This window comes from Cucurbita maxima, unplaced genomic scaffold (assembly GCF_002738345.1).
Source record: "Cucurbita maxima cultivar Rimu unplaced genomic scaffold, Cmax_1.0 Cma_Scf00019, whole genome shotgun sequence".
Lineage (NCBI taxonomy): Eukaryota > Viridiplantae > Streptophyta > Magnoliopsida > Cucurbitales > Cucurbitaceae > Cucurbita > Cucurbita maxima.
The window spans coordinates 4,359,562-4,368,325 of record NW_019272035.1 but is presented as its reverse complement, the minus strand read 5'-3'; the positions used below and the strand labels follow the sequence as shown (position 1 = coordinate 4,368,325).

The following is an 8,764-nucleotide window of genomic DNA, read 5'->3' as shown; positions in this document are numbered from 1 at the left end:
ATTTATGGCAAACAAGGAATTTCCGGCAATAAGGATATCATAAACATAGTTTGACAATATTCTAATCTCACCATCCATTATTCGAGTTGAAATACAATGATCGTCGAATGAAATCCCATATCGCTAATAGCTTGATGAAACTTAAGGTACCGTACCACTGTCGGGAAGAAAGTTTCAAGTCATATAAAGAAAGACTTTCTTTCTTAGCTTGCAAACCTGATCTTCATGCCCAAGAACCTAAAAACCTGGCCTGGAGGTTGTACCATATATATAAATCCTCGAGTTCACATTTCAAAATGCTGTTTTGACATCCCCATCTGATCTCATGAAAAATCCAAATGAGCGACCATAGCAGCGACAATTCTAATAGATGTAAACTTCTCCACAGGAGCAAATCTTTCTTCACAATCAATCCCACCCCATCCATTGTGAGATGTGAGAAGCCCCGAGCAACCAATCGCGCCAACGAGATCAAAATGGAGCCGTCACTCTTGCGCTTCACCGGTCATACCCTGACTACCCGGAACGAGACAATTCGATTGGCTTCACTCCCTCCTTCTGGTAATGGGACAAGTTCCCATGTCTCATTCTGATTTAAGGTGTTCAGGCATAAATCTCCTCTTTCATCGCCCCACTCTTTCAGGCCAGCCGCTTCTTCAAATGAGCTTGGCTCTTCCACTTTCTGGAGAGGCACAAGACTGTTCAAGTGTCACAGTGTCCGCATAGCTGGCTTCTCTATACTTGGGATTGATTGGGCTTCCTGATCCTTCCTTGTCGATCTTCTAAGTCGGCTATCAAGGACAGTGCCTTCAGCAGGGATCCTCTTGAATATCTTGTTGCTCTCTTCTAGACATGCATCACTCTTTGTTAACGGGTCACGGGCCTTGGGCTTTTTTTTCTCTGACAGGAGGGCTTCGTGTAGCTTTTTTGACTTAGGTCCAGAGTGACTCACAATATTAGGCTCTTGTTGCTCAGGTGCTTGTGCTCGCATACGGAAGTCTAGCATCCCAGAATACAGCAGTACTACATTTTTGGAGGACCACCATGATGATGCCTCATCGAAAACGACATGTGGAGATACAGATTTTGTAGTCGGATCAATGCACCTCAACCTACGCTGATCATAGCCGACAAAGATGCACCAACTAGCCCGCCTGCCTTCTTTTCCAGCTTCGTTCGTAACTGCTCAGAACACATAGCAGACGGAGCCAAAAACTTTTCAATGTTGGTAACGAAAAGCTAATTTAGCTTGGGGTTTCCTTCCTTTTTCAAAACTGCGGTTGTACGTTCTTGGCATGCGCATCATGCTTCGACAAGTTTCGCCCTTCTTTCTGCAACTCCATTTTGCTGTGGAGTGTGTTGTGTGAGCAGCTAAACGGATGACGGACCTAAATCATCAAACTCTTGCAACGTGTATTCTCCACCATTGTCAGTCCTCAGGCATCTTTTTCTTTGATTGAGTTCATTTTCCACCCCTCTCTTTAGGATCTTCACTCTCATTTCCTTGGCCAGAGCACAGTCTCAACAAAGTAATCATTCGATAACCCTCTGATTCTTTCTCTTCTTCTTTAATGTCTTTTTTCTTTCAATCCTTTAACTGAACTGGTTTTGATCAATCTTTCTTCTGCTTACAGGTCCGAGTTATTTGGGTTTTGTCTTCAACGCCACGGATTGATTTCCCATCAGAGGACTAGAGGAGGCCGCCGGCTGCCGGCAGCAACGCTATCTGAGTATGAGCGGGTTCTGGTGCTTGAAAGGGGCGGTGTTCCGTACGGAAAGCCTAATCTGATGACCCAATCAGTCTTCCTCACCACTCATGGAGGTGCTTTCGACTCCCCGGCGCAAGCCTGAACCTCCGAAGACGGCGTCCCCAATGCCCGAGGCCGGGTTCTTGACGGCAGTAGTGCTATCAATGCCGGGTTCTATAGTCGAGCCGATCAATAATTCTACGGAAGGTCAGGTCAGGGGTGAATTGGGACCTCCGAGTGGTGAACCAGTCCTATGAGTGGGTTGAGAGGGCTATCTTAGGTTAGGCCGGAGCTCAAGAATTGGCAATCGGCAATCAGAGACGGGCTATTGTAAGCCGGTGTTGATCCCTATAATGGTTTGACTTTGGATCATTCAGTGGGTACAAAGGTTGGTGGTTCGACATTCGAGAGTTCCGGTCGTAGACATAGTGTTGCTGATCTCCTCAGCTATGCGAAAGCTTTGAATATGAGAGTGCAGTCTATGCAAGCTATGCAAGTGTTGAAAGAATTCTTTTAGCCTCTTCTTCGCGGATCGAAGCAATCGGCAATTGGGGTTGTTTTTCGCGACCAAAGAAAGAGGGCCATGCAATGGTGCAAAGGGAGAGGATCACCTCTTTGCTGGGGCTCTCGGAAGCCCACAGCTTCCGCTTCTGAGTGGCATTGGACCGAGGCCGTCCCTCTCATCGTGGGGAATTCCTCTGTCTCATCACTTGCCTTATGTCGGACAGTTCCTCTATGAGAACCCCCGAAATGGCATCTCAATTGTGCCCCCAATGCCATTGGAGCACTCTCTGATACAAGTCATGGGCATAACCAATTCAGGGACAGGGGCTTACCTTGAAGCAACTTCCAATGTCATACCTTTTGTCTCCCCGACTCGCTCTCTTTTCATTCGGACCCCAGCTTCACCACTCTATCTCACTGTGGCTACCCTGATGGAGAAGATTACTGGGCCACTCTCTGTTCACTCCGGTTGCCATCTACAGATGTCAGGGTTAACCCAATTGTACGGTTCAACTACTTTAGTAATCCGGGTGATGTATGTGGAGCGGTGTGTGAATGGCACCTGCAAGATCGGTGATGTACTGAGGAGTCGTTCCATGGAGAATTTCCAATTCAGGGAATGGTTTGTTTGGGGGCCGAGATTGAAGATAGGTGGGGCCTTCATTGCCCGTTGATCAATCAAATGATCGGCTGATGGGAGAGTTTTGCCCGCAGTGAGTACTATATGGCACTACCATGGTGGATGCCTTGTGGGCAAGGTAGTTGATCGCAATTTCAGGGTTATTGGGATTGATGCTTTCCGAGTTGTTGATGGTTCAATATTCACTGTATCACCAGGGACCAATCCCCAGTCCCCTCTTTTGATGCTTGGACGGTCAGTGTCTTTGTTGTTATCTGAGTGCTTGAGTCTTTTTGTTGGTTTGTTAGAGTTGACTACTTACCCTGTTGTGCCAAAAGGAACTATAAGCGGACTTTGCTGCGAATCTGCTAGCCATTTACCAGTATTTCCTTTTCTGCTTCTGTTTTTGGGTTTTTTCTCCTTTCCCCTTGTGAACACAATCAAATCCGAACAAATAAGAAATTGGTGATTCTCCAATTAAGAAAAAAGATTGAAAAGACCCTCTCGGGTTTCTCTTTCATTTGCCAGTTCCAAATCCGCATTGTCAGTCAACTGCTGCACCATTTTTCTTACAGGATGCCAAGTTAAAGAAGATAAGGCGAGTGAATAAGGTCCGAAACCCAATAAAACATTTATGCTCGTGGCCGGACCGGAAAAAGATGTGGGAGCAATGGCACTCGATCACAAACCCTCTCTTTCCCTTTCTGTAAATTACTTGGTATTTTTTTCTTCTTCGCCCTTCCCTGTCCAGCTCAAGCTGATTAAAAAAACAGATTTGTTTCGGAAAGCGTTCCGCCCCTCAGTCTTGGACATTTTGGCGGGACTTTCCCTGCCCTACTGGGGATTCCAGTCACGAATCCAAAACTTCTCGCTCCCACCGGCCGGCTGTTCCCTTTGGCTACTCTAAAAAAGGTACTGACGCTTCACACCCCATCTCGACGAAAATCAGGAAACTTATTGCAACTACATAAAAAACCGAGAAAAAAAGACGTGAACGGCCCCTTTCTTGGAACTAATTCATAGGGGGCAACGTGTGATATATAAAAATATAGAAGAAGAAAAGATATGCAGCATCCACTTGGTGCTCATAATATCTTTCTCGATGTTTTTTGTATAAGGGATTCTTTCTCGGAAGGGAGCTAGGCAGATTTAGATCGATCGAATCTACTGCCTAATTGGTTTAGCTTATCGATGTCCTTGAGTCCAATGAGGATAAAGAGGATGGCCCCCTGTTTAGCATTTTATAGGAGTGGATAACAGCGGGAAAAAGGATGAAGTATTAGCGTTAGCGTGAGAGAGCAGAAAATGACACAAAACAAAACTGAAAGAGAAAGGCATAGTGTAGTTAAGGGGGACTCATCACGAGTATTTATTATTATACTCAACGCAAGCATCACTAAGGTCATAATATCTTTCTCCGGCAAAAGTCAAATAACAGAAGTATGAAAAAGAAAGGGGGGCCCATGTGAAGCAGACCAGCAACCAGATATTACCAAAGGCAAGAACGGTCCGCACCAGTATGGGGGCAGGGTATTTAGGCTCCTCCCTCTCGTACGCCACCGGTTAGGTAAGAAACAAACTCAGGTTTGTGGGAGAGTGGCAAGAATCGGGTCAGATTTAGCCGGGACGTGCTAGCGGATTCGCCCTCGGGTCACGAGATTCCATTCCGGTTTTCGAGGCCCAGAAGCTCGAAGCATCCCAGCTATGAAGATGAAGAGACACTCCTAGTTACCAAGTGGCCCGTTTGGTTGGTGATTCGTTCACCCGCTTGCTCGCTTCCAACACAAGCACGCTATCCTTTGTTCGCCCTCTACCACACGGAACGGCTCCCCTCAAAAAAAGGGGCACTTAGACGCCCTAGGTGCATTAAAACCTTTTCTCCCTTATTATCAATCAAAGAGAAGGCAGCCGATGCGGCTTGATGTCTCAGACCATTACATTAAGGATAGAAAAAGGCAATGTAACAAGGGGCCAAGCGTACCTACCGTGAATGAACAGGATGAGGCAGAAGTACTTACCGCGCATACTAGTATTAGATAAAACGGTTCCAACTCCATGTATGCCTTCGGTTAAAAAGGTAGACAGAGTAAACGTCCATACACCTCTGGTCATTCCCGGCCTTTCTATTAGAGTGAGAATGAGGGGGATACTGAAGATGTCTAGTCAACCAACGAGGGGAGGATGGGCCTCAGGGGGGATAAAACCATTCAACACTGACTCTTTTACGGGGAATGTAAACAAAGTTCCACTCCCAAACCTACCATCTCAAGTTCAGAGTAAACCATCTCCACAGCAAGACTCCTTCCACTCCAATTAGGCCAAAAAAATAGAGGTCGGACCGGAACCTCGCAAGGGCACCCAACAACATCAACATCAACTTCCCATATTAGATCGTCTTCTTTAAAGTTACAGCCTAAGAAAGACCCCAACAAAGCAAAACCAAATTCGAAAAGAACAACTAACGGGTAAGGAGGAGAGGAGAAGGGTGCCTGGGCCCTGAACCCAACCCGAAAACGAGCAGGGGATAACAGGAAGAGGCTAGGAAAGATTCGATCTGCCTCAGAGAGACGACTTGAGATTCCCACAAGGACAGGTAGCCGGAATCGCGGCAATTCAATCTCCATACTGTCAGACTGAAAAGGAAAAAACTCCAACTCAACTACATCCATTCCCACCCTATCCGTCTCTTTCTACCTCATTACACTAATTCGTAACTGAATTTGAAAGCCATATTTCGACCCGGACGTTTTCGGGATGCCCCTAATAACCAACGAATGGCAAGTGCTTTTCCTTGTGTAGATCCTATTTCAACGGGAACTTGATCAGTCGATCCGCCTACACGTCTTGCTTTTACTGCTATATCGGGAGTGACTCCGCGTATTGCTTGACGTAAAATAGTGAGTGGATTTCTTTCTGTCTTTTGTTGAATCTTTTTCATGGCTCGATAGAGAGATAAGCCAATGATTTGTTTCCGTCTGAATAAGGTTAACCAAGATGTTAACTAATCGATTACGAGAAATTGGCTCTGTCTGATTTAGCTGTTTTTTCTTCTGCAGTACCTCGACGTGAGATGAGCGTGCAAGGGGTTCTCAAGAATCAGTAGTTTTCCTTTCTTTTATAAGGGCTAAGAAAATCATTGATTTTGGCTTTTCCAGATCTCGAAAGATATGAAAGACCTCCCTCCAAGCCGTACATACTACTTTCCACAGAATTCTATATATATCTATGAGATCGAGTATGGAATTCTGTTTACTCACTTGAAATTGAGTATCTGTTTCCCTCCCTTTACTGCTAGGATTGGAAATCCTTTCTTTATTTTACATATCCATACGATTGAGTCCTTGGGTTTCCGAAATATTGTCAAAAGAGGTGCTTCGAATCATTGCTAGTGGACTCGGACCTGTTCTAAGTCGAGGCATTTCTCATTCTTTGTTGACCCGGACAAAGTAAAGGAAAACCTCTTCAATTCTTCCAATATTGGACCTTATCTAATAGTTCCGAATCGAATCCCTTTAGAAAGAAGATCTTTTGTCTCACGGTAGCCTGCTCCAGTCCCCTTAGTAAACTTTCGTTATTGGGTTAGCTATATACTTCTTTCAATCTTTCTAGCGATTCACATGGCATCATCAAATGATACAAGTCTTGGATAAGAATCTACAACGCACTAGAACGCCCTTGTTGACGATCCTTTCTTTACTCCGACAACATCTAGGGTCCCTCGAACAATGTGATATCTCACACCGGGTAAATCCTCCTTAACCCTTCGCCCTCTTACTAAGACTACAGAATGTTCTTGTTCATTATGGGCAATACCAGGTATATAAGCAGTGATTTCAAATCCAGAGGTTAATCGTACTATGGCAACTTTACGTAAGGCAGAGTTTGGTTGAGGGTGTGATATTGGAAAAGCTGACAGATAAGTCACCCTTACTGCCTGCCACTCGACAGAACCGTACATGAGATCCTCATACGGCTCCTCGTTCAATTCTTTCGAAGTCATTGATCCTTTTCCTCATTCGAGAAGTTCTGCAGATGGCACTTGACAGACCAGCAAGACTCGCTTTGGCTTACTCCACTGAAAGGGCAAACTAAAGGAAAGAAGGGCATTCCTCCGATCTATGACAACAAGGGATTGGACTCGAGCAAAGACTGGGCCTATTTGAACTTGAACAAAGACTGAGACTGCTAGTTCCACTATCTCATATGCTACTACCACTTAGAATGAGCCTGTCACTACTTCTTACTAGGCTGCAAAAGGACTGACTTGGCTTAATATTAATAAGAGCGTATAAAAGCGTTTGTAAACAAAGAAAATAGAAAAAGCTGGAATGTCAGAGAAAGAAGGAAGACATGGAAGAAGAAAGATAAGAAAGAAGAAGGAAGAGCTTTTGCTACTAAAGATGAATCGATACCGGGCAGCTAGACTTGTGAATCAATCCTTCCCTCATTCGATCTTTGCCATTGGACCTTGAATGCTATTCTTTATCAGAAGCTTTGGACGGAGCGGGACCTCCTTAACAAAAGGAAGGAAGAGGAAGAAGAGACAACCCCGAACAGACAGAAGGAAAAAGCCACATCTTGCGACCCGCCCCAGCAAACAATCGATTTGGGAAAGAAGAAGAAAGACCTGTTAGAACAAACATCCTATTGCTTTTAGTCGTTCTACCAACCTCTTGCGATAGTTGGACGCACTAGGTACAGATTTCCATGTAGGAGCAAAGACCAGACCCAGGTTAAGGGGTATCTGGCGAATGCCCGGTACATAGCGCTTTGTCTTCCGCCTGTGTCATAATAATATTACAGACACGAAGGACCTCAGTTGTGTTGCTAGGTGTCACTATGGTTTCCAAAGTTAATAGGGCACTCTTCCATCAACAACTAAAGTTATTTCTTACTGGTGTGGATTCTCCACAAGTACTAGAAAGGATGGGATTGTTCCACAAACTCCAATCAGTTAACTACCATCCATGAGCGGATACCAGAGAGTTATCGGCCAACACGATGTAATTGAAAGCTCGTCCACTCTTTGAGAGTTATCGGCCAACACGATGTAATTGAAAGCTCGTCCACTCTTTCATCCGCGGATGCTACTTTTCGTACGGGAGGGAACCACTCAGATTGACTTCTATGGATGGGATTCATGTTCATTAGTTTCGTTTTCCGGGATCCATCTCCACCAACCAAACTAGCATTCCTCCATTCACTAGCAAAGAAAAGAGCTAGGAGTCAAACCTGATGGTCCAAAAAAGCTACTTAAAGTCCTAATCGAAGAGCCAACCAACCAACTAGCTGATATCCTTAACTGCAAAAGAGCTCTGAGTGGTTAGCAAACTCTTTCTTTATTGGCCGGGGAGTCCCTATTCTATAGACTTCCAAAATCCACTCTCTAAGAAAAAGGCAAGTACTGCTACTCTACTTAGGTTGTTAAGGTCTCCCACTACCCACTAAGGAAGAAGATAGAATCCTACAGAAATTCAGGGATAAATGCCGGGTCTCTTTGCGAGCATGAAACCGCGCTTTACTGTGATTGATAAATGGCATAAACCTGTCCAACAAGTAAATAAGAACATTAGGTTCTCCATACACTCACGGAGCACTCACTTCAAACCAGTGACCAGATAGTGCGAAATTCAAACCAATGCAAGGGATGAAAATGCTCCAGTCAAAACGAAAGGCAAGAACCCAATTATCGACGCTCTGCTAATAGACTCCCTCCTTTGAACATAGATCCGAACTCCTACTCAGAATGAATGGTTACTGGAAAAGGATTTGGTTGTCTTTCGAACATCGGATCTCGGGTACAAGCCAAGGAGAAAGACTGCCATCTCAGGTATACCATCGACAAAGTAAGGAAAGGACAGTTCCTTTCTAGCGAGTCACTCCGTCTCCTTTC

At 44.9% G+C, this 8,764-nt stretch overlaps 1 pseudogene; it reads left to right on the top strand.

The window, feature by feature from the left end:
* Window positions 1-564: 564 nt before the first annotated feature.
* On the top strand, window positions 565-7,051 carry LOC111493516 (annotated as a pseudogene).
* The last annotated feature ends 1,713 nt before the right edge of the window (window positions 7,052-8,764 follow it).